Genomic DNA, 24,978 nt, shown 5'->3' on the forward strand with positions numbered 1-24,978 from the left:
ACAAACTCCCACTCATATTTCTCTACAAACTCCCACTCATATTTCTCTACAAACTCCCACTCATATTTCTCTACAAACTCCCACTCATATTTCTCTACAAACTCCCACTCATATTTCTCTACAAACTCCCACTCATATTTCTCTACAAACTCCCACTCATATTTCTCTACAAACTCCCACTCATATTTCTCTACAAACTCCCACTCATATTTCTCTACAAACTCCCACTCATATTTCTCTACAAACTCCCACTCATATTTCTCTACAAACTCCCAGTCATATTTCTCTACAAACTCCCACTCATATTTCTCTACAAACTCCCACTCATATTTCTCTACAAACTCCCACTCATATTTCTCTACAAACTCCCACTCATATTTCTCTACAAACTCCCACTCATATTTCTCTACAAACTCCCACTCATATTTCTCTACAAACTCCCACTCATATTTCTCTACAAACTCCCACTCATATTTCTCTACAAACTCCCACTCATATTTCTCTACAAACTCCCACTCATATTTCTCTACAAACTCCCACTCATATTTCTCTACAAACTCCCACTCATATTTCTCTACAAACTCCCACTCATATTTCTCTACAAACTCCCACTCATATTTCTCTACAAACTCCCACTCATATTTCTCTACAAACTCCCACTCATATTTCTCTACAAACTCCCACTCATATTTCTCTACAAACTCCCACTCATATTTCTCTACAAACTCCCACTCATATTTCTCTACAAACTCCCACTCATATTTCTCTACAAACTCCCAGTCATATTTCTCTACAAACTCCCACTCATATTTCTCTACAAACTCCCACTCATATTTCTCTACAAACTCCCACTCATATTTCTCTACAAACTCCCACTCATATTTCTCTACAAACTCCCAGTCATATTTCTCTACAAACTCCCAGTCATATTTCTCTACAAACTCCCAGTCATATTTCTCTACAAACTCCCAGTCATATTTCTCTACAAACTCCCACTCATATTTCTCTACAAACTCCCACTCATATTTCTCTACAAACTCCCACTCATATTTCTCTACAAACTCCCACTCATATTTCTCTACAAACTCCCACTCATATTTCTCTACAAACTCCCACTCATATTTCTCTACAAACTCCCACTCATATTTCTCTACAAACTCCCACTCATATTTCTCTACAAACTCCCACTCATATTTCTCTACAAACTCCCACTCATATTTCTCTACAAACTCCCACTCATATTTCTCTACAAACTCCCACTCATATTTCTCTACAAACTCCCAGTCATATTTCTCTACAAACTCCCACTCATATTTCTCTACAAACTCCCACTCATATTTCTCTACAAACTCCCACTCATATTTCTCTACAAACTCCCACTCATATTTCTCTACAAACTCCCACTCATATTTCTCTACAAACTCCCACTCATATTTCTCTACAAACTCCCACTCATATTTCTCTACAAACTCCCAGTCATATTTCTCTACAAACTCCCACTCATATTTCTCTACAAACTCCCACTCATATTTCTCTACAAACTCCCACTCATATTTCTCTACAAACTCCCACTCATATTTCTCTACAAACTCCCACTCATATTTCTCTACAAACTCCCACTCATATTTCTCTACAAACTCCCACTCATATTTCCCTACAAACTCCCAGTCATATTTCTCTACAAACTCCCAGTCATATTTCTCTACAAACTCCCAGTCATATTTCTCTACAAACTCCCAGTCATATTTCTCTACAAACTCCCAGTCATATTTCTCTACAAACTCCCAGTCATATTTCTCTACAAACTCCCAGTCATATTTCTCTACAAACTCCCAGTCATATTTCTCTACAAACTCCCAGTCATATTTCTCTACAAACTCCCAGTCATATTTCTCTACAAACTCCCAGTCATATTTCTCTACAAACTCCCAGTCATATTTCTCTACAAACTCCCAGTCATATTTCTCTACAAACTCCCAGTCATATTTCTCTACAAACTCCCAGTCATATTTCTCTACAAACTCCCAGTCATATTTCTCTACAAACTCCCAGTCATATTTCTCTACAAACTCCCAGTCATATTTCTCTACAAACTCCCACTCATATTTCTCTACAAACTCCCACTCATATTTCTCTACAAACTCCCACTCATATTTCTCTACAAACTCCCACTCATATTTCTCTACAAACTCCCACTCATATTTCTCTACAAACTCCCACTCATATTTCTCTACAAACTCCCACTCATATTTCTCTACAAACTCCCACTCATATTTCTCTACAAACTCCCACTCATATTTCTCTACAAACTCCCACTCATATTTCTCTACAAACCGTAAATAAATGCTAGCTACAAAGTTGAATTCAAAGAAAATATAAGCCTGAATAATATGTTTTTTTAATATTAGCCGTTTAAATATTGAAGATATAGTTTTTATAAAGTACTTCAGTTTCTATAAAGTAAAGGGTGCTATCATGTTTGAACCTAAGTTTTCCTCTTATCTATCTTCTGCTGAGGACAGTTAGAGACAGGTCTAAAACAGGCAATAGAAGAGCGTGTGCAAACAAGTATGTGCGGTATATAGGATTGTTAAAACCTATAACAGGGTTTCCTAGGTAACATTGGTTCTAATATGGTGGCACCAATTAAAGTATAGAAATACAGTGAAGTTAAGAGAACCAACAATTTTCAAAGTTAAATTGCCAGTAAAGGAGCAAATTAAATAAATAATTTGTAGGTTCTTGGAAAAGAAAGAAATGGTTCATGGTTCATTTGTATTTCTCAATAAAGCAGCAAGTTATACTAACTGCCAGGTACTTCCAAAATAATATTAGAGTGATAGCAAAGTTTAACCGTAGCAAACAAAGAATTTAAATCTGTTCACGTAATTTATATTGCATGTGCACATCAATTAAGAATACTTTGGGGGGGATGGGGGTTTAATTGAAGGGCCATAATACCCAAATGTTGAAGAACTTGAAAGTGATGAAGCACAACTGTAAAAAGCTACTAGAAAATATCACCTGAACATCTCTATGTAAAAAAAGAATATATTTTACCCCCAAATTTCTTCAATAGCCATTTGCCATTGTAATGGGACTGTAAACTGCCAATCAGGATGCTAGTCCCAGGAATTGCAAGGGAGCATGCATATGGCAATATGCTGGCACAGTCATGTTCTTTCCCTTCTCAATTTAAGGAAATTTACTATGAAATATTGTGATATTTCATTGAAATCTCATGAGATCAAAGAAAAAGACTACATCAGCACTGCTGATTGGCTATTTTTTGTTTTGCTGGGTTTTATTTTACCTTGCAGCTGGACAGTAGCACTTACTCTTGAAAGCTGAAGAAATTGTGAGGTACAATATGTGATAGTCTTCTCAGCTTTTAAAAGTTATGCTGAATCACTTTTAAGCATACAGGTTTTACGTCCCTTTAAAAACAGAATTTATGTTTACCTGATAAATTACTTTCTCCAACGGTGTGTCCGGTCCACGGCGTCATCCTTACTTGTGGGATATTCTCTTCCCCAACAGGAAATGGCAAAGAGCCCAGCAAAGCTGGTCACATGATCCCTCCTAGGCTCCGCCTACCCCAGTCATTCGACCGACGTTAAGGAGGAATATTTGCATAGGAGAAACCATATGATACCGTGGTGACTGTAGTTAAAGAAAATAAATTATCAGACCTGATTAAAAAACCAGGGCGGGCCGTGGACCGGACACACCGTTGGAGAAAGTAATTTATCAGGTAAACATAAATTCTGTTTTCTCCAACATAGGTGTGTCCGGTCCACGGCGTCATCCTTACTTGTGGGAACCAATACCAAAGCTTTAGGACACGGATGAAGGGAGGGAGCAAATCAGGTCACCTAAATGGAAGGCACCACGGCTTGCAAAACCTTTCTCCCAAAAAATAGCCTCAGAAGAAGCAAAAGTATCAAACTTGTAAAATTTGGTAAAAGTGTGCAGTGAAGACCAAGTCGCTGCCCTACATATCTGATCAACAGAAGCCTCGTTCTTGAAGGCCCATGTGGAAGCCACAGCCCTAGTGGAATGAGCTGTGATTCTTTCAGGAGGCTGCCGTCCGGCAGTCTCGTAAGCCAATCTGATGATGCTTTTAATCCAAAAAGAGAGAGAGGTAGAAGTTGCTTTTTGACCTCTCCTGTTACCAGAATAAACAACAAACAAGGAAGATGTTTGTCTAAAATCCTTTGTAGCATCTAAATAGAATTTTAGAGCGCGAACAACAAACGTTCCTTCTTCGAAACTGGTTTCGGACACAAAGAAGGCACGACTATCTCCTGGTTAATGTTTTTGTTAGAAACAACTTTTGGAAGAAAACCAGGTTTAGTATGTAAAACCACCTTATCTGCATGGAACACCAGATAAGGAGGAGAACACTGCAGAGCAGATAATTCTGAAACTCTTCTAGCGGAAGAAATTGCAGCCAAAAACAAAACTTTCCAAGATAATAACTTAATATCAACGGAATGTAAGGGTTCAAACGGAACCCCCTGAAGAACTGAAAGAACTAAGTTGAGACTCCAAGGAGGAGTCAAAGGTTTGTAAACAGGCTTGATTCTAACCAGAGCCTGAACAAAGGCTTGAACATCTGGCACAGCTGCCAGCTCTTTGTGAAGTAACACAGACAAGGCAGAAATCTGTCCCTTCAAGGAACTTGCAGATAATCCTTTCTCCAATCCTTCTTGAAGAAAGGATAGAATCCTAGGAATCTTTACCTTGTCCCAAGGGAATCCTTTAGATTCACACCAACAGATATATTTTTTCCATATTTTGTGGTAAATTTTTCTAGTTACAGGCTTTCTGGCCTGAACAAGAGTATCAATAACAGAATCTGAGAACCCACGCTTTGATAAGATCAAGCGTTCAATCTCCAAGCAGTCAGCTGGAGTAGGACCAGATTCGGATGTTCGAACGGACCTTGAACAAGAAGGTCTCGTCTCAAAGGTAGCTTCCATGGTGAAGCCGATGACATATTCACCAGATCTGCCTACCAAGTCCTGCGTGGTTACGCAGGAGCTATCAAGATCACCTACGCCCTCTCCTGATTGATCCTGGCTACCAGCCTGGGGATGAGAGGAAACGGCGGGAATACATAAGCTAGGTTGAAGGTCCAAGGTGCTACTAGTGCATCTACTAGAGTCGCCTTGGGATCCCTGGATCTGGACCCGTAGCAAGGAACCTTGAAGTTCTGACGAGAGGCCATCAGATCCATGTCTGGAATGCCCCACAGTTGAGTGATTTGGGCAAAGATTTCCGGATGGAGTTCCCACACCCCCGGATGCAATGTCTGACGAATCAGAAAATCCGCTTCCCAAGTTTCCACTCCTGGGATGTGGATTGCAGACAGGTGGCAGGAGCGAGTCTCCGCCCATTGAATGATTTTGGTCACTTCTTCCATCGCCAGGGAACTCCTTGTTCCCCCCTGATGGTTGATGTACGCAACAGTCGTCATGTTGTCTAATTGAAACCGTATGAACTTGGCCCTCGCTAGCTGAGGCCAAGCCTTGAGAGCATTGAATATCGCTCTCAGTTCCAGAATATTTATCGGTAGAAGAGATTCTTCCCGAGACCGAAGACCCTGAGCTTTCAGGGATCCCCAGACCGCGCCCCAGCCCATCAGACTGGCGTCGGTCGTGACAATGACCCACTCTGGTCTGCGGGAGGTCACCCCTAGCGACAGGTTGTCCAGGGACAGCCACCAACGGAGTGAGTCTCTGGTCCTCTGATTTACTTGTATCTTCGGAGACAAGTCTGTATAGTCCCCATTCCACTGACTGAGCATACACAATTGAAATGGTCTTAGATGAATGCGCGCAAAAGGAACTATGTCCATTGCCGCTACCATCAAACCTATCACTTCCATGCACTGTGCTATGGAAGGAAGAGGAACGGAAGGAAGTATCCGACAAGAGTTTAGAAGTTTTGTTTTTCTGGTCTCTGTCAGAAAAATCCTCATTTCTAAGGAGTCTATTATTGTTCCCAAGAAGGGAACTCTTGTCGACGGAGATAGAGAACTCTTTTCCACGTTCACTTACCATCCGTGAGATCTGAGAAAGGCCAGGACTATGTCCGTGTGAGCCTTTGCTTGAGGAAGGGACGACGCTTGGATCAGAATGTCGTCCAAGTAAGGTACTACAGCAATGCCCCTTGGTCTTAGCACCGCCAGAAGGGACCCTAGTACCTTTGTGAAAATCCTTGGAACAGTGGCTAATCCGAAAGGAAGCGCCACGAACTGGTAATGCTTGTCCAGGAATGCGAACCTTAGGAACCGATGATGTTCCTTGTGGACAGGAATATGTAGATACGCATCCTTTAAATCCACCGTGGTCAAGAATTGACCTTCCTGGATGGAAGGATTGTTCGAATGGTTTCCATTTTGGACGATGGAACCTTGAGAAACTTGTTTAGGATCTTGAGATCTAAGATTGGTCTGAACGTTCCCTCTTTTTTGGGAACTACGAACAGATTGGAGTAGAACCCCATCCCTCGTTCTTTTAATGGAACAGGATGAATCACTTCCAGAAGATAACCTTGGAAGACTATTTCTAGCGCCCAAGGATCCAGAACATCTCTTGCCCAAGCCTGAGTGAAGAGAGAGAGTCTGCCCCCCACCAAATCCGGTCCCGGATCGGGGGCCCGCATCTCATGCTGTCTTGGGAGCAGTGGCAGGTTTCTTGGCCTGCTTTCCTTTGTTCCAGCCTTGCCTTGGTCTCCAGGCTGGATTGGCTTGAGAAGTATTACCCTCCTGCTTAGAGGACGTAGCACTTGGGGCTGGTCCGTTTCTGCGAAAGGGACGAAAATTAGGTTTATTTTTGGCCTTGAAAGACCTATTCTGAGGAAGGGCGTGGCCCTTGCCCCCAGTGATATCAGAGATAAACTCTTTCAAGTCAGGGCTAAACAGTGTTTTCCCCTTGAAAGGAATGTCAAACAATTTGTTCTTGGAAGACGCATCCGCTGACCAAGATTTTAACCAAAGCGCTCTGCGCGCCACAATAGCAAACCCAGAATTTTTCGCCGCTAACCTAGCCAATTGCAAGGTGGCGTCTAGGGTGAAAGAATTAGCCAATTTAAGAGCACGAATTCTGTCCATAATCTCCTCATAAGAAGAAGAATTACTAATAATCGCCTTTTCTAGCTCATCGCACCAGAAACACGCGGCTGTAGTGACAGGGACAATGCATGCAATTGGTTGTAGAAGGTAACCTTGCTGAACAAACATCTTTTTTAGCAAACCTTCTAATTTTTTATCCATAGGATCTTGGAAAGCACAACTATCTTCTATGGGTATAGTGGTGCGCTTGTTTAGAGTAGAAACCGCCCCCTCGACCTTGGGGACTGTCTGCCATAAGTCCTTTCTGGGGTCGACTATAGGAAACAATTTTTTAAATATGGGGGGAGGTACGAAAGGTACACCGGGCCTGTCCCATTCTTTATTAACAATGTACGCCACCCGCTTGAGTATAGGAAAAGCTTCGGGGGGCCCCGGGGCCTCTAGGAACTTGTCCATTTTACATAGTGTTTCTGGAATGACCAGATAATCACAATCATCCAAATTGGATAACACCTCCTTAAGCAGAGCGCGGAGATGTTCCAACTTAAATTTAAAAGTAATCACATCAGGTTCAGCTTGTTGAGAAATTTTTCCTGAATCTGAAATTTCTCCCTCAGACAAAACCTCCCTGGCCCCCTCAGACTGGTGTAGGGGCCCTTCAGAGACAATATCATCAGCGGCCTCATGCTCTTCAGTATTTTCTAAAACAGAGCAGTCGCGCTTTCGCTGATAAGTGGGCATATTGGCTAAAATGTTTTTGATAGAATTATCCATTACAGCCGTTAATTGTTGCATAGTAAGGAGTATTGGCGCGCTAGATGTACTAGGGGCCTCCTGTATGGGCAAAACTGGTGTAGACGAAGGAGGGGATGATGCAGTACCATGCTTACTCCCCTCACTTGAGGAATCATCTTGGGCATCATTTTTACTAAATTTATTATGACATAAATCACATCTATTTAAATGAGAAGGAACCTTGGCTTCCCCACAGTCAGAACACAATCTATCTGGTAGTTCAGACATGTTAAACAGGCATAAACTTGATAACAAAGCACAAAAAACGTTTTAAAATAAAACCGTTACTGTCACTTTAAATTTTAAACTGAACACACTTTATTACTGCAATTGCGAAAAAGTATGAAGGAATTGTTCAAAATTCACCAAAATTTCACCACAGTGTCTTAAAGCCTTAAAAGTATTGCACACCAAATTTGGAAGCTTTAACCCTTAAAATAACGGAACCGGAGCCGTTTTTATATTTAACCCCTTTACAGTCCCTGGAATCTGCTTTGCCGAGACCCAACCAAGCCCAAAGGGGAATACGATACCAAATAATGCCTTCAGAAAGACTTTTCTATGTATCAGAGCTCCACACACATGCAGCTGCATGTCATGCTGTTCTCAAAAACAAGTGCGCCATACCGGCGCGAAAATGAGGCTCTGACTATGATTAGGGAAAGCCCCAATAGAATAAAGTGTCTAAAACAGTGCCTGCCGATATTATTTTACAAAAAATACCCAGATTAAATGATTCCTCAAGGCTAAATATGTGTAAATATGATCGATTTAGCCCAGAAAATGTCTACAGTCTTAATAAGCCCTTGTGAAGCCCTTATTTACTGTGTGAATAAAAATGGCTTACCGGATCCCATAGGGAAAATGACAGCTTCCAGCATTACATCGTCTTGTTAGAATGTGTCATACCTCAAGCAGCAAAAGACTGCTCACTGTTCCCCCAACTGAAGTTAATTCCTCTCAACAGTCCTGTGTGGAACAGCCATGGATTTTAGTAACGGTTGCTAAAATCATTTTCCTCATACAAACAGAAATCTTCATCTCTTTTCTGTTTCAGAGTAAATAGTACATACCAGCACTATTTTAAAATAACAAACTCTTGATTGAATAATAAAAACTACAGTTAAACACTAAAAAACTCTAAGCCATCTCCGTGGAGATGTTGCCTGTACAACGGCAAAGAGAATGACTGGGGTAGGCGGAGCCTAGGAGGGATCATGTGACCAGCTTTGCTGGGCTCTTTGCCATTTCCTGTTGGGGAAGAGAATATCCCACAAGTAAGGATGACGCCGTGGACCGGACACACCTATGTTGGAGAAAAAAAGTTAATTACACTTTCTTGCAGCTGGCTCCTGCTCCTTCAAAAATATAAATTATGCTTACCAGCTAATTTAATTTCCTTCTGTATAAGGAGAGTCCACGGCATTATTCCTTACTGTTGGGAAAAACTGAACCTGGCCACCAGGAGGAGACAAAGACACCCCAGCCAAAGGCTTAAATACCTCCCCCACTTCCCTCATCCCCCAGTCATTCTGCCAAGGGAACAAGGAACAGTAGGAGAAATAAAAGGGTATAAAAGGTGCAAGAAGAAAAAAATAATTTTGAGGGCCGCCCATCAGAGAACATGGGCAGGGGCTGTGAACTCTCCTTATACAGAAGGAAATTCAATTATTTGGAAGGCATAATTTATATGTTTTCCTTCTTAATATAAGGAGAGTCCACTGCATCATTCCTTACCGTTGGGAAACGTATACCCAAGCTCTAGAGGACACAATGATAACGGAAGGGGCAAAAAATGAAATTTATACTTACCTGATAAATTTCTTTCTTTCTTGACACGATGAGTCCACGGATCATCACTAATTACTATTAGGAATATCACTCCTGGGCAGCAGGAGGCGGCAAAGCTGTTAAATATCACCTCCCTTCTCTGCAACCTCAGTCATTCGACCGAAGGAAAAAGAAAGAAAGGAAGTAACAAGGTGCAGAGGTGCCTGAGGTTTATATAACAAAGAAAAAAACCTAAGCACCAAGAGGAAACTAGAAAGGTGGGTGTAAAATACAGCTAAGGGTACACACAATGACATGAGTGAACGTGTTGATATAATTAGCAGGTATCTGCACCTATATCTTAGTGTTTACACTGGACACTCAAATTCAGTCCCCCTGGGGTTAAAGTGCTTATTCAAATAAAAAGCAGGGTTTCCTCCTCCCCACGTTAATTTAGAAGATGCAGTAAAACAGACCTTACGGTTACTTAAAAGTGTGTGCAGTAATACAAAACAGTTCAGTTTAAATTAACAGTAACTCGATAGTCTTGCAGCAGTTTCTGCACATACCTCCTTTTGGCAAATCTCCAGCGGCTCACTGTGTTCCACGCCTGGGATGCAGCTTCCGGTTGTGCAACAGACTCACTGTCAATTGAAGGCGATCTCCGGTCCCAAGTCCTGCGAGCACTCCCAATAATTACGCCAAACCCTGCAGCCCACAGCTGTGCTGTCCGTGCTCAAAGGATAAAGTAGCAAAAACAAAAATTTGAGAGGCACTGGAGCACGGCTGGTTCAAAGATTTATTGGACAGGATATCCAAACAAACTAATGACAAACAAAGTGTTTGAAGGGACTCAGCCCCTGGTTAAAATACACTTTGTTTGTCATTAGTTTGTTTGGATATCCTGTCCAATAAATCTTTGAACCAGCCGTGCTCCAGTGCCTCTCAAATTTTTGTTTTTGCTACTTAAAGAAAAAAACCTGTCTGTAAAAATACAGGGCGGCCGTGGACCCACCATGTCAAGAAAAAAATAATTCAGATAAGCATAAATTTTGTTTTCTTTCTAATGACACAGTGAGTCCACGGATCATCTCTAATTACTATTGGGAATCAATACCCATGCTAGAGGACACAGATAAGGGAGGGACAAGACAGGGAACCTTAACGGAAGGCACCACTGCTTGAAGAACCTTTCTCCCAAAAGAAGCCTCAGCCGAGGCAAAAGTATCAAATTTATAAAATTTTGAAAATGTGTGTAAAGAGGACCAAGTTGCAGCCTTGCAAATCTGTTCCACAGAAGCTTCATTTTTGAATGCCCAGGAAGAGGAAACGGCCCTCGTGGAATGAGCCGTGATTCTCTCTGAAAGCTGCTGTCCAGCAGTTTCATAGGCCAAATGAATTATACTCTTCAGCCACAAAGAAAGAGAAGTACCTGTAGTTTTCTGACCATTGCGTTTCCCAGAGAAAACAACAAATAAAATGTGTTTGTAGATGTTAATATATACCAGGCACTCCAAAACTTGTAACCAATAAGATAGTAGATGTTCTAATGCTTTATTCACAGCAGGACTTACCGGGATCTTCAGACACTACGTGTGTCACAGGTATAAGTGAGCTGTAGGAAATCCTCCGGTGTTTTAATGTTCCATTCGTAGCAGTACTTACCGGATTTACCGGAATCTTCAGACACTCCGTGTGTCACAGGTACCGGTATGCTGCAGGAATCCTCCGGTTGCAGTTTAAAATTTATAGCGTCTCCTCTGAGCCCAGTATGGTTGCGGAACGGTTACCTTCACCTTCGCTCTACTGGTTCCAGATCAGCTGTTTGGTTGCACGCTCCTGCGTGTAGAAAGAAAACAAACGGACGTTTGAAATCCCCGTACTCGATAGACTTCAAGATCATGCAGGGGTTTTTTTTCTTTCACAGGTTTAAAGGTCCAGTCTTAGTGGATAGTGGTCTGTAGATAACATCAATGCGTTTCGCCCTAAACAGGGGCTTTATCAAGACGTATTCTTATGTGCATATCATGGGCATTTAAATACACCTCCTCTTCATCTTATTGGTTGATTGGCCTGGACATTTTTATAATTTAAGGTGGTATTCTTTATTCTGATTACTTATAACTGTGCCTTTGCAAAGAGATTTAAGGTGGAACTGTGAGATACAATTATCGTAGAGCTTAACACAACCTTATCCAACATATTAGTGTCAGGTAAATATATATTTCATGTTCATAATACAAACTAATTTATCTTATTTCCATAAAGAATTTATAGTTATATGGTTCTGATATTTTTTGGCAATTACTAAAAGTATAAACAATTTATTCTAGATTAAAAATGTAATAAAAGGATAGTATTGTGGATATACTTTGTGAATGGTTTCAGTTTCTTGTTCATTATAGGGGATTGTGGGCAGACTTTTGTTATTTTTAATATGTCTCAATCTAGATCTTACCAGATAGTGTATGGGTTATAACGTAAGGAAGGGGGATATGTCTAATTCAGAATTTAGACCAGATGGATAGAGGGTTTGCATGTTATAAATTAATTCTGCTTCTTTTTCTTTCATGTAATTAGCAAGTCCATGAGCTAGTGACGTATGGGATATACATTCCTACCAGGAGGGGCAAAGTTTCCCAAACCTTAAAATGCCTATAAATACACCCCTCACCACACCCACAAATCAGTTTTACAAACTTTGCCTCCTATGGAGGTGGTGAAGTAAGTTTGTGCTAGATTCTACGTTGATATGCGCTCCGCAGCAGGTTGGAGCCCGGTTTTCCTCTCAGCGTGCAGTGAATGTCAGAGGGATGTGAGGAGAGTATTGCCTATTTGAATGCAATGATCTCCTTCTACGGGGTCTATTTCATAGGTTCTCTGTTATCGGTCGTAGAGATTCATCTCTTACCTCCCTTTTCAGATCGGCGATATACTCTTATATATACCATTACCTCTGCTGATTTTCGTTTCAGTACTGGTTTGGCTTTCTAAAAACATGTAGATGAGTGTCCTGGGGTAAGTAAGTCTTATTTTCTGTGACACTCTAAGCTATGGTTGGGCACTTTTTTATAAAGTTCTAAATATATGTATTCAGACATTTATTTGCCTTGACTCAGGATGTTCAACATTCCTTATTTTCAGACAGTCAGTTTCATATTTGGGATAATGCATTTGAATCAATCATTTTTTTCTTACCTTAAAAAATTTGACTTTTTCCCTGTGGGCTGTTAGGCTCGCGGGGGCTGAAAATGCTTCATTTTATTACGTCATTCTGGCGCGGACTTTTTTGGCGCAAAAAATCTTTTCTGTTTCCGGCGTCATACGTGTCGCCGGAAGTTGCGTCATTTTTTTGACGTTCTTTTGCGCCAAAAATGTCGGCGTTCCGGATGTGGCGTCATTTTTGGCGCCAAAAGCATTTAGCCGCCAAATAATGTGGGCGTCTTATTTTGGCGCTAAAAAATATGGGCGTCGCTTTTGTCTCCACATTATTTAAGTCTCATTTTTCATTGCTTCTGGTTGCTAGAAGCTTGTTCCTTGGCATTTTTTCCCATTCCTGAAACTGTCATTTAAGGAATTTGATCAATTTTGCTTTTTATGTTTTTTCTCTTACATATTGCAAGATGTCTCACGTTGCATCTGAGTCAGAAGATACTTCAGGAAAATCGCTGTCTGGTGCTGGAACTACCAAAGCTATGTGTATCTGCTGTAAACTTTTGGTAGCTGTTCCTCCAGCTGTTGTTTGTACTAATTGTCATGACAAACTCGTTAATGCAGATAATATTTCCTTTAGTAATGTACCATTACCTGTTGCAGTTCCATCAACATCTAATGTTCAGAGTGTTCCTGATAACATAAGAGATTTTGTTTCTGAATCCATCAAGAAGGCTATGTCTGTTATTCCTCCTTCTAGTAAACATAAAAAATCTTTTAAAACTTCTCTTTATACAGATGAATTTTTAAATGAACATCATCATTCTGATTCTAATGACTCTTCTAGTTCAGAGGATTCTGTCTCAGAGGTTGATGCTGATAAATCTTCATATTTATTTAAAATGGAATTTATTCGTTCTTTACTTAAAGAAGTACTAATTGCTTTAGAAATTGAGGATTCTGGTCCTCTTGATACTAAATCTAAACGTTTAGATAAGGTCTTTAAATCTCCTGTGGTTATTCCAGAAGTTTTTCCTGTTCCTGGTGCTATTTCTGAAATAATTTCCAGAGAATGGAATAATTTGGGTAATTCATTTACTCCTTCTAAAACGTTTTAAGCAATTATATCCTGTGCCGTCTGATAGATTAGAATTTTGGGACAAAATCCCTAAAGTTGATGGGGCTATTTCTACCCTTGCTAAACGTACTACTATTCCTACGTCAGATGGTACTTCGTTTAAGGATCCTTTAGATAGGAAAATTGAATCCTTTCTAAGAAAAGCTTATCTGTGTTCAGGTAATCTTCTTAGACCTGCTATATCATTGGCTGATGTTACTGCAGCTTCAACTTTTTGGTTGGAAACTTTAGCGCAACAAGTAACAGATCATGATTCTCATAATATTATTATTCTTCTGCAACATGCTAATAATTTTATCTGTGATGCCATTTTTGATATTATCAGAGTTGATGTCAGGTTTATGTCTCTAGCTATTTTAGCTAGAAGAGCTTTATGGCTTAAAACTTGGAATGCTGATATGTCTTCTAAATCGACTCTACTTTCCATTTCTTTCCAGGGTAACAAATTATTTGGTTCTCAGTTGGATTCTATTATCTCAACTGTTACTGGTGGGAAAGGAACTTTTTTACCACAGGATAAAAGATCTAAGGGTAAAAACAGGGCTAATAATCGTTTTCGTTCCTTTTGTTTCAACAAAGAACAAAAGCCTGATCCTTCTTCCTCAGGAGCAGTTTCAGTTTGGAAACCATCTCCAGTCTGGAATAAATCCAAGCCTTCTAGAAAAGCAAAGCCAGATTCTAAGTCCACATGAAGGTGCGGCCCTCATTCCAGCCCAGCTGGTAGGGGGCAGGTTACGTTTTTTCAAAGAAATTTTGATCAATTCTGTTCACAATCTTTGGATTCAGAACATCGTTTCAGAAGGGTACAGAATTGGTTTCAAGATAAGACCTCCTGCAAAGAGATTTTTTCTTTCCCGTGTCCCAGTAAACCCAGCGAAAGCTCAAGCATTTCTGAAATGTGTTTCAGATCTAGAGTTGGCTGGAGTAATTATGCCAGTTCCAGTTCTGGAACAGGGGCTGGGGTTTTATTCGAATCTCTTCATTGTACCAAAGAAGGAGAATTCCTTCAGACCAGTTCTGGATCTAAATATATTGAATCGTTATGTAAGGATACCAACATTCAAAATGGTAACTGTAAGGACTATCTTGCCTTTTGTTCAGCAAGGGCATTATATGTCCATGATAGATTTACAGGATGCATATCTGCATATTCCGATTCATCCAGATCACTATCAGTTCCTGAGATTCTCTTTCCTGGACAAGCATTACCAGTTTGTGGCTCTGCCGTTTGGCCTAGCTACAGCCCCAAGAATTTTTACAAAGGTTCTCGGTGCCCTTCTGTCTGTAATCAGAGAACAGGGTATTGTGGTATTTCCTTATTTGGACGATATCTTGGTACTTGCTCAGTCTTTACATTTTGCAGAATCTCATACAAATCGACTTGTGTTGTTTCTTCAAGATCATGGTTGGAGGATCAATTTACTAAAAAGTTCATTGATTCCTCAGACAAGGGTAACCTTTTTGGGTTTCCAAATAGATTCAGTGTCCATGACTCTGTCTTTGACAGAAAAGAGACGAAACCTTCAGTCACAATCATTCCCTTCGGTAGCCTTATGCATGGAAATTCTAGGTCTTATCACTGCTGCATCGGACGCGATCCCCTTTGCTCGTTTTCACATGCGGCCTCGTCAGCTCTGTATGCTGAATCAATGGTGCAGGGATTACACAAAGATATCTCAATTAATATCTTTAAAACCGATTGTACGACACTCTGACGTGGTGGACAGATCACCATCGTTTAATTCAGGGGGCTTCTTTTGTTCTTCCGACCTGGACTGTAATTTCAACAGATGCAAGTCTTACAGGTTGGGGAGCTGTGTGGGGGTCTCTGACAGCACAAGGAGTTTGGGAATCTCAGGAGGTGAGATTACCGATCAATATTTTGGAACTCTGTGCAATTTTCAGAGCTCTTCAGTCTTGGCCTCTTCTGAAGAGAGAATCGTTCATTTGTTTTCAGACAGACAATGTCACAACTGTGGCATAGATCAATCATCAAGGAGGGACTCACGGTCCTCTGGCTATGAAAGAAGTATCTCGAATTTTGGTTTGGGCGGAATCCAGCTCCTGTCTAATCTCTGCAGTTCATATCCCAGGTATAGACAATTGGGAAGCGGATTATCTCAGTCGCCAAACGTTGCATCCGGGCGAATGGTCTCTTCACCCAGAGGTATTTCTTCAGATTGTTCAAATGTGGGAACTTCCAGAAATAGATCTGATGGCTTCTCATCTAAACAAGAAACTTCCCAGGTATCTGTCCAGATCCCGGGATCCTCAGGCGGAGGCAGTGGATGCATTATCACTTCCTTGGAAGTATCATCCTGCCTATATCTTTCCGCCTCTAGTTCTTCTTCCAAGAGTAATCTCCAAGATTCTGAAGGAATGCTCGTTTGTTCTGCTGGTAGCTCCGGCATGGCCTCACAGGTTTTGGTATGCGGATCTTGTCCGGATGGCCTCTTGCCAACCGTGGACTCTTCCGTTAAGACCAGACCTTCTGTCGCAAGGTCCTTTTTTCCATCAGGATCTCAAATCCTTAAATTTAAAGGTATGGAGATTGAACGCTTGATTCTTGGTCAAAGAGGTTTCTCTGACTCTGTGATTAATACTATGTTACAGGCTCGTAAATCTGTATCTAGAGAGATATATTATAGAGTCTGGAAGACTTATATTTCTTGGTGTCTTTCTCATCATTTTTCCTGGCATTCTTTTAGAATTCCGAGAATTTTACAGTTTCTTCAGGATGGTTTAGATAAAGGTTTGTCCGCAAGTTCCTTGAAAGGTCAAATCTCTGCTCTTTCTGTTCTTTTTCACAGAAAGATTGCCAATCTTCCTGATATTCATTGTTTTGTACAAGCCTTGGTTCGTATAAAACCTGTCATTAAGTCAATTTCTCCTCCTTGGAGTTTGAATTTGGTTCTGGGGGCTCTTCAAGCTCCTCCATTTGAACCTATGCATTCTTTGGACATTAAATTACTTTCTTGGAAAGTTTTGTTCCTTTTGGCCATCTCTTCTGCCAGAAGAGTCTCTGAATTATCTGCTTTTTCTTGTGAGTCTCCTTTTCTGATTTTTCATCAGGATAAGGCGGTGTTGCGAACTTCTTTTGAATTTTTGCCTAAGGTTGTGAATTCCAACAACATTAGTAGAGAAATTGTGGTTCCTTCATTATGTCCTAATCCTAAGAATTCTAAGGAGAAATCGTTGCATTCTTTGGATGTTGTTAGAGCTTTGAAATATTATGTTGAAGCTACTAAGTCTTTCCGAAAGACTTCTAGTCTATTTGTTATCTTTTCCGGTTCTAGAAAAGGCCAGAAAGCTTCTGCCATTTCTTTGGCATCTTGGTTGAAATCTTTAATTCATCATGCTTATGTCGAGTCGGGTAAAACTCCGCCTCAAAGGATTACAGCTCATTCTACTAGGTCAGTTTCTACTTCCTGGGCGTTTAGGAATGAAGCTTCGGTTGATCAGATTTGCAAAGCAGCAACTTGGTCTTCTTTGCATACTTTTACTAAATTCTACCATTTTGATGTGTTTTCTTCTTCTGAAGCAGTTTTTGGTAGAAAAGTACTTCAGGCAGCGGTTTCAGTTTGAATCTTCTGCTCTTTTTTTCAATAAACTTTATTTTGGGTGTGGATTATTTTCAGCAGGAATTGGCTGTCTTTATTTTATCCCTCCCTCTCTAGTGACTCTTGCGTGGAAAGATCCACATCTTGGGTAGTCATTATCCCATACGTCACTAGCTCATGGACTCTTGCTAATTACATGAAAGAAAACATAATTTATGTAAGAACTTACCTGATAAATTCATTTCTTTTATATTAGCAAGAGTCCATGAGGCCCACCCTTTTTTGTGGTGGTTATGATTTTTTGTATAAAGCACAATTATTCCAATTCCTTATTTTTTTATGCTTTCGCACTTTTTTCTTATCACCCCACTTCTTGGCTATTCGTTAAACTGATTTGTGGGTGTGGTGAGGGGTGTATTTATAGGCATTTTAAGGTTTGGGAAACTTTGCCCCTCCTGGTAGGAATGTATATCCCATACGTCACTAGCTCATGGACTCTTGCTAATATGAAAGAAATGAATTTATCAGGTAATTTCTTACATAAATTATGTTTTTTTAAAGTTTTGATTCATAGTTTCCCCCTCTCCAATCAGGTTTTACCTTTTTATGCCCCAGAATGAGAAGTCTTTCAGATTATTATTGTGTTTTTCCCTAAAATGGGTATATAAATGTGTTTTGAGATGACAGATGTTCCCGTATACGTTCTCTTATAGTTCTTGTGGTCTCCCCTATATACTGCTTATGACAGGAGCATTGTATAATGTATATGACACCTTTATCTTGGCACCTGATGGTCTTTAAGTACGGGAATTTCAAACAGCCAGAACCAGTAGAGCGGAGGTGAAGGAAGGTAAACGTTCCGCAACCATACTGGGCTCAGAGGAGACGCTATAAATTTTAAACTGCAACCGGAGGATTCCTGCAGCATACCGGTACCTGTGACACACGGAGTGTCTGAAGATTCCGGTAAATCCGGTAAGTAGTGATGCAAATGGATTGGAACATTAAAACACCGGAGGATTTCCTACAGCTCACTTATACTTGTGACACACGTAGTTTCTGAAGATCCCGGTAAACCCGGTAAGTTCCGCTGTGAATAAAGCATTAGAACATCTACAATCTTATTGGTTACAAGTTTTGGAGTGCCTGGTATATATTAACATCTACAAACAGACTTTAACTCTGAACTGTACACACTCGGATTAGGAGTAAGCATTGGCCATTATAAACAAACTGAACTGCCCGTGGGATACAAAATAATTATTATTGAAACGTGTGTCTTGCTATCCGCTTGAACGTGTTACTATCAATTTTTCAAGGTGGTACTGTGTCCTAGATGTCGCTACAAGGTTTTATATTGTGATTTTTATACTCATATATAATTGTTTGTATGTCTCACATATCCTGTTAAGGAGATTTATGCTATTTGTTGTTACATATATATATAGATTTTATCTGTCTTTTTATAACAGGAAAACATTTTATTTATAATAAATATTTCTGGTTGTAGATAACTACTGTTTGAACCTTTTTTCATTTCCATTAACCCCTGAGCTTTTAGCCCTCCCTAACTTACATATATTTAGATTCTGATTCTGACCAAGGCCTGACAGAAGGGTTGCAGATCTGGCACGTCTGCCAGACGTTTATCTAACAATATAGATAAGGCAGAAAAGGTACTAGCAGATACCTTGAAAGGTCAAGGAAGGGTCCTTGAAGTAGAAAATCCTTCCTCAGTGGAAATCTCTAAGATGGAAGAGATGACATCTCTACTAGATCTGCATACCGGATCCTTAGAGGCCACGCCGGTGCAATGAGGATCACCAACGCCCTCTCCTGCTTGATTCGAGCAATGACCCGTGGAAGCAGAGAGAACGGAGGAAATAGGTATGCTAGATTGAAGTTCCAAGGAACCGCCAGAGCATCTATCAGTACAGCCCGAGGATCCCTTGACCTCAATCCGTACCTCGGGAGCTTGGCATTCTGTCGAGATGCCATGAGATCCAGCTCCGGCTGCCCCCATTTGAGAATCAAGTTGGAAAACACTTCCAGATGGAGTTCCCACTCCCCCGGGTGAAAGGTCTGTCTGCTCAGAAAATCCGCATCCCAATTGTCCACTCCTGGAATGTTGATCGCAGATAGACAGCAGTTGTGGGTCTCTGCCCACTGAATAATTTTGTCTACCTCTGTCATGGCCAAGGAACTCAGATTTCCTCCCTGATGGTTGATGTAAGCCACTGAAGTTATGTTGTCCGACTGGAACCTGATAAACAGGGCTGAAGCTAACTGAGGCCAGGCCAAAAGAGCATTGAAGATTGCCCTCAACTCTAGGATGTTTATGGGAAGAACAGACTCCTCCCGAGACCATGTCCCCATATCCTTTAGTGAGCCCCAGACTGCTCCCCATCCCAACAGGCTGGCATCCGTGGTCACAATCACTGCGGAAGCAGGTTCCCTGGGAGAGATGCTCCCGAGATAACCACCAAGGAAGAGAACCTCTTGTCGCCTGATCCAGATGTAAACACTGAGACAAATTTGCATAATCCCTATTCCATTGTTTGAGCATGCATAACTACATAGGCCTGAGATGGAATCGGGCAAACGTTATGATGTCCATGGCAGCTACCATCAGACCCACTATCTCCATACATTGGGCCACTGACGGCCGAGGAGAGGACTGAAGGGCAAGGCAAGAGTCGAAAATCTTTGTCAAAAATATTTTCATTGATAAGGAATCTATTATGGTTCCCAAGAACACTACCCTTGTAGCCGGTATCAAGGAACTCTTTTCGAAGTTCACCTTCCATCCGTGACAATGCAGAAAAGATAACATCTCTGTGTGGGAGCTTGCCTGATGAAAGGATGGCACCTGGACCAGAATGTCGTCCAGATAAGGCGCCACTGCAATGCCCCACAACCGAAGCACCGCCAACAGGGCTCCCAGGACTTTTGAGAAAATTCTGGGATCTGTGGCAAGGCCGAAAGGAAGAGCCACAAACTGGAAGTGTTTGTCTAGAAAGGCGAACCTCAGAAACTTGTGATGATCCCTGTGGATGGGAACATGTAGGTACGCATCCTTCAAATCTACCGTTGTCATGAATTGACCCTCTTGAACCAAGGGAAGAATGGAACGAATAGTTTCTATCTTGAAAGATGGTACCTTGAGGAACTTGTTTAGACTTTTGAGACCTCCAGGATGGCTTGGACTGTTCTTGCTTGGCAGAGAGAGAGGAAGATTTACCCTTGAAGTTTCGAAAAGAACGAAAATTACTCAGACATCCCTTCTGCTTATTCCTCTTATCCTGAGGGAGGAAATGACCCTTACCTCCCGTAATGTCTGAAATAATTTCTGCCAAGCCTGGCCCAAACAAGGTCTTACCCTTGTAGGGATTTGCCAAAAGCTTAGACTTAGACGACACATCCGCAGACCATGATTTCAACCATAAAGCTCTGCGGGCCAGTACTGCAAAACCAGAAATCTTTGCTCCCAACTTAATAACTTGTAGGGAAGCATCTGTAATAAAGGAATTGGTCAACTTAAGGGCCTTGATCCTATCATGGATCTCCTCAAGGGGAGTATCTGTCCAAATAGATACAAACAACCCATCAAACCAGTATGCCGCAATACTGGTGACGGTAGCAATACACACCGGTTGCCATTGTAAACCCTGGTGTACATACATCTTTTTTAGTAACCCTTCCCACTTCTTATCCATAGGATCCTTAAAGGAACAGCTATCCTCTATGTGGAAATAGTGGTTCTCTTAGCCAAAGTGGAAATTGCCCCTTCCACCTTGGGAACCGTCTGCCAAGACTCCTTGATAGAGTCAGCTATTGGAAACATCTTAAAAATTGGGGATGGAGAAAAAGGGATACCAGGTCTTTCCCATTCCCGCGCAATAATCTCTGTAGCCTGGACTAGAACCGGAAAGACCTCAACAGTGGAAGGAACGTCAAAGTATTTGTTTAACTTACTTGACTTCTTAGGATTGACCACGACAGTCATGTCGGAGTCGTCCAGAGTGGCCAAAACCTCTTTAAAGGGACAGTCTACACCAGAATTTTTATTGTTTTAAAAGATAGATAATCCCTTTATTACACATTCCCCGGTTTTGCATAACCAACAGAGTTATAATAATATACTTTTAACTTCTGTGATTATATTGTATCTATACCTCTGCAAACTGCCCCCTTATTTTAGTTCTTTTGAGAGACTTGAAGTCTAGCCAATCAGTGCCTGCTCCCAGATAACTTCACGTGCACGAGCACAGTGTTATCTATATGAAATACGTGAACCAACACCCTCTAGTGGTGAAAAACTGTTAAAATGCATTCTGAAAAGAGGTGGCCTTCAAGGTCTAAGAAATTAGCATATGAGCCTCCTAGGTTAAGCTTTCAACAAAGAATACCAAGAGAACAAAGCAAAATGGGTGATAAAAGTAAATTGGAAAATTGTTTAAAATTACATGCTCTATCTGAATCATGAAAGTTTATTTTGGCATAGACTGTCCCTTTAAGTAAAAACACTCTGGACCGGAACTAACAGAAAGAGCTCCGGAAAGGCACACAACACTAAATTGCCGCCTCAGAAGCCCGCCGTTCCTATTCGTGGGCATAACCGAACTAGAAAAAAGCCGGCCGCCATTATTATCAATGCCAGGCATTGATCCGTAGTAAAAAACACACTGACTCTGTCCCAACAAGGTCCAGAATGAAACCGGAACATTAACCATATCTGAGCCTTCAGAGCTGGAACAATAAAATAAATCTGAGACTCTCTACAAAGATTATCCGTCCGCAGTGCCTGCACACACTGCCTACTAAAATCCTATTAACCCCAAATAGGATTGTTAGTGTCCCAAAAACAGGTTTAACTGAAAAAAGTGCCACATTTTTCATAAGAAACAAAATAAAGAAATAAAATTAGGCACTTACCTGAAGAACAATCTGCCCAGCAGCAGGGCAGCTCACATGGTATGAGAGGTCCTCTTCCTCACATGGACCTGTGGGAAAAATAGGAAAAGGCTGAATAATCCTAATCAGGGTTTCCGGATAGGGCAGCAACAACTATTTGGGAGGCGCAGTGAGGATTATACCCCACAAGTTCCCAACTGCTTAAAAGACACCACTGCTCTACTGAAGAGACTGACATTGGCTACAGCTAAACCCCTGGAGGAAGCAGGACAATCTTGCCCTGCTTCAAAATAATAAAATCTTGATTGAAGAATCTTCTTTCAGACAGCTAAACTTTATCACCTCCTTGCTTTTAACGTAGGCAAAGAGAATGACTGGGGTTGGAGGGAAGGGAGGTGATATTTAACATCTTTGCTGTGGTGCTTTTTGCCTCCTCCTGCTGGCCAGGAGTGATATTCCCAATAGTAATTAGAGATGATCCGTGGACTCACCGTGTCATTAGAAAAAAAAGAGGCTGACCCTAATCTGAGGGCACCACAGCCCGCAAAACCTTTCTCCCGAAGGCTGCTTCAGCTGAAGCAAAAACATTAAACTTGTAAGATTTAGAAAAAGTATCCAACGAGGACCAGGTAGCCGCCTTCCAAATCTGATCAATAGAGTCCTCGTTCTTAAAGGCCCAAGAGGAAGCCACTGCTCTAGTAGAATGAGCCGTAATTCTCTGAGGAGGCCTATGTCCTAAGCTAAGCGGATAAGACTCCTCAACCAAAAAGATAAGGAAGTGGAAGAGACCTTCTGACCCTTACGCTTCCTAGAATAGGCAACAAACAAAGAAGAAGTTTGTCTAAAATCCTTAGTAGCCTGAAGATATTACTTCAAGGCACGAACCACGTCCAAATTATGAAGTAAATGTTCCTTTGAGGACACAAGGAAGGAACCACAAATCTCTTGATTGATGATGTGGTCTGACACGACCTTAGGAAGAAACTCTAACTTAGTACGCAGGACAGCCTTATCGGAATGGAACAAAAGATAAGGGGTTTCACATTGCAAAGCGGCAATCTCAGAAATTCTGCATGCAGAAGCAATAGCCAGTAGAAAAAGACCCTTCCAGGAAAACAACTTAATGTCAATTTCATGCATACACTCAAACGAAGCCCGCTGCAAAACCTTAAGAACAAGATTCAGACTCCAAGGAGGAGCCTTAGATCTGAACACAGGTCTGATCCTAATCAGAGCCTTAACAAAAGAATGTACATCTGGAAGCTCCAAGAGCCTCTTGTGCAGTAAAGCAGACAGGGCCGAAAACTGTCCCCTCAAGGAACTGGCAGACAAAACGTTCTCCAGTCCATCCTGGAGAAACGATAGGATCCTGGCAACCTTAGCTTTATGCCAGGGGAATCCATGCTCTTCACACCAGAATAAATAGGTTCTCCACACCTTATGATAGATGAGACAAGTAACTGGCTTACGAGCTTGAATGAGAATATCAATAACTCTCTAAGAAAACGTCTCTTGGCTAGGACTAAGCGTTCAATTTCCACGTAGTCAGCCTCAGAGAATCTTGATTTTGATGAACAAAAGGACCTTGTTCCAGCAGATCCCTGCGACAAGGTAACTTCCATGGAGGAGAAGTTGACATCCCTTCCAGATTGAGCCGGTTTCCAAGTACTCTTGGTTTGCTCTGGCTTAGAGGAGGACTGTTGTCGTTTGGATTTTTCAGAACAAAAGTAGCGAAAATTAGAGCCTTGTCCCTTAGACTCGTTCTTTTTTGCGGTAGGAAGGCACCCTTGCCTCCTGTAACCGTGGTGATAATGGAGTTCAGGCCTGGACCAAATAAAATATTTCCCTTAAAAGGAAGGGAAAGGAGTCTAGACTTAGAATTCATATCCGCAGGCCAAGACTTCAGCCAGAGAGCCCGACGGGTCTGCACTGAAAAGCCAGAAACCTTAGTATTTAGGCAAATAATCTGTATGTTTGCAACACAGATAAAATAATAAGCAATTCTCTTTCCTGGATAGCAATTCTGCTAAGGAGTTGCATCAATAAGCCGCAGCTCCAGCAACTGAGGCAACAGCCGCTGCCGGTTGAAACAAGTATCCCGTATGATTAGATTTATTTCAACTTTTAATGAGAGCTGGGAGGATATCTGCAAGATAATGCAGAGATATTGGCATATCCTCCTTTCTGACGCGAAATTGTGTGATGCTCTTACCCCTCAACCACGGTTTACAGCAAGAAGGGCACCTAATTTACGAGACAGCCTGGTCCACAGCCACTTCATTCGACCACAAATGAGTGGCAGCTGGTTGGATGGAGTTGGCCGTGAACCAGGATGTTACCCGTGCAAACAGTGTAAAGCATGTAATCACATAGAAAGAGCAAGATTTTTCTCAGATAGTAAAGGAATTGTCTATAAGAAACGCTCTAAGATCACATGTAGGACTGAAGGCTTAGTTTATTTAGCTAAGTGTAGTTGCCCCCTTTATTATGTCGGTAAGACGACTAGGGCCCTACGTGATCGTACTTTGGAACATCTTAGAGACATCGAACATGATGTCAATACATCT

General features: G+C 41.3%; 1 protein-coding gene across 1 annotated transcript in view; it reads right to left on the reverse strand.

Moving 5' to 3' along the window:
* The window catches only part of BCL2L14 (BCL2 like 14), a 352,635-nt gene that overhangs the window by 3,630 nt on the left and 324,027 nt on the right, over positions 1–24,978 (reverse strand). The gene's annotated exons all lie outside the window — the stretch shown is intronic.

Source organism: Bombina bombina, chromosome 6, assembly GCF_027579735.1.
Source record: "Bombina bombina isolate aBomBom1 chromosome 6, aBomBom1.pri, whole genome shotgun sequence".
Classification (NCBI taxonomy): Eukaryota; Metazoa; Chordata; class Amphibia; order Anura; family Bombinatoridae; genus Bombina; species Bombina bombina.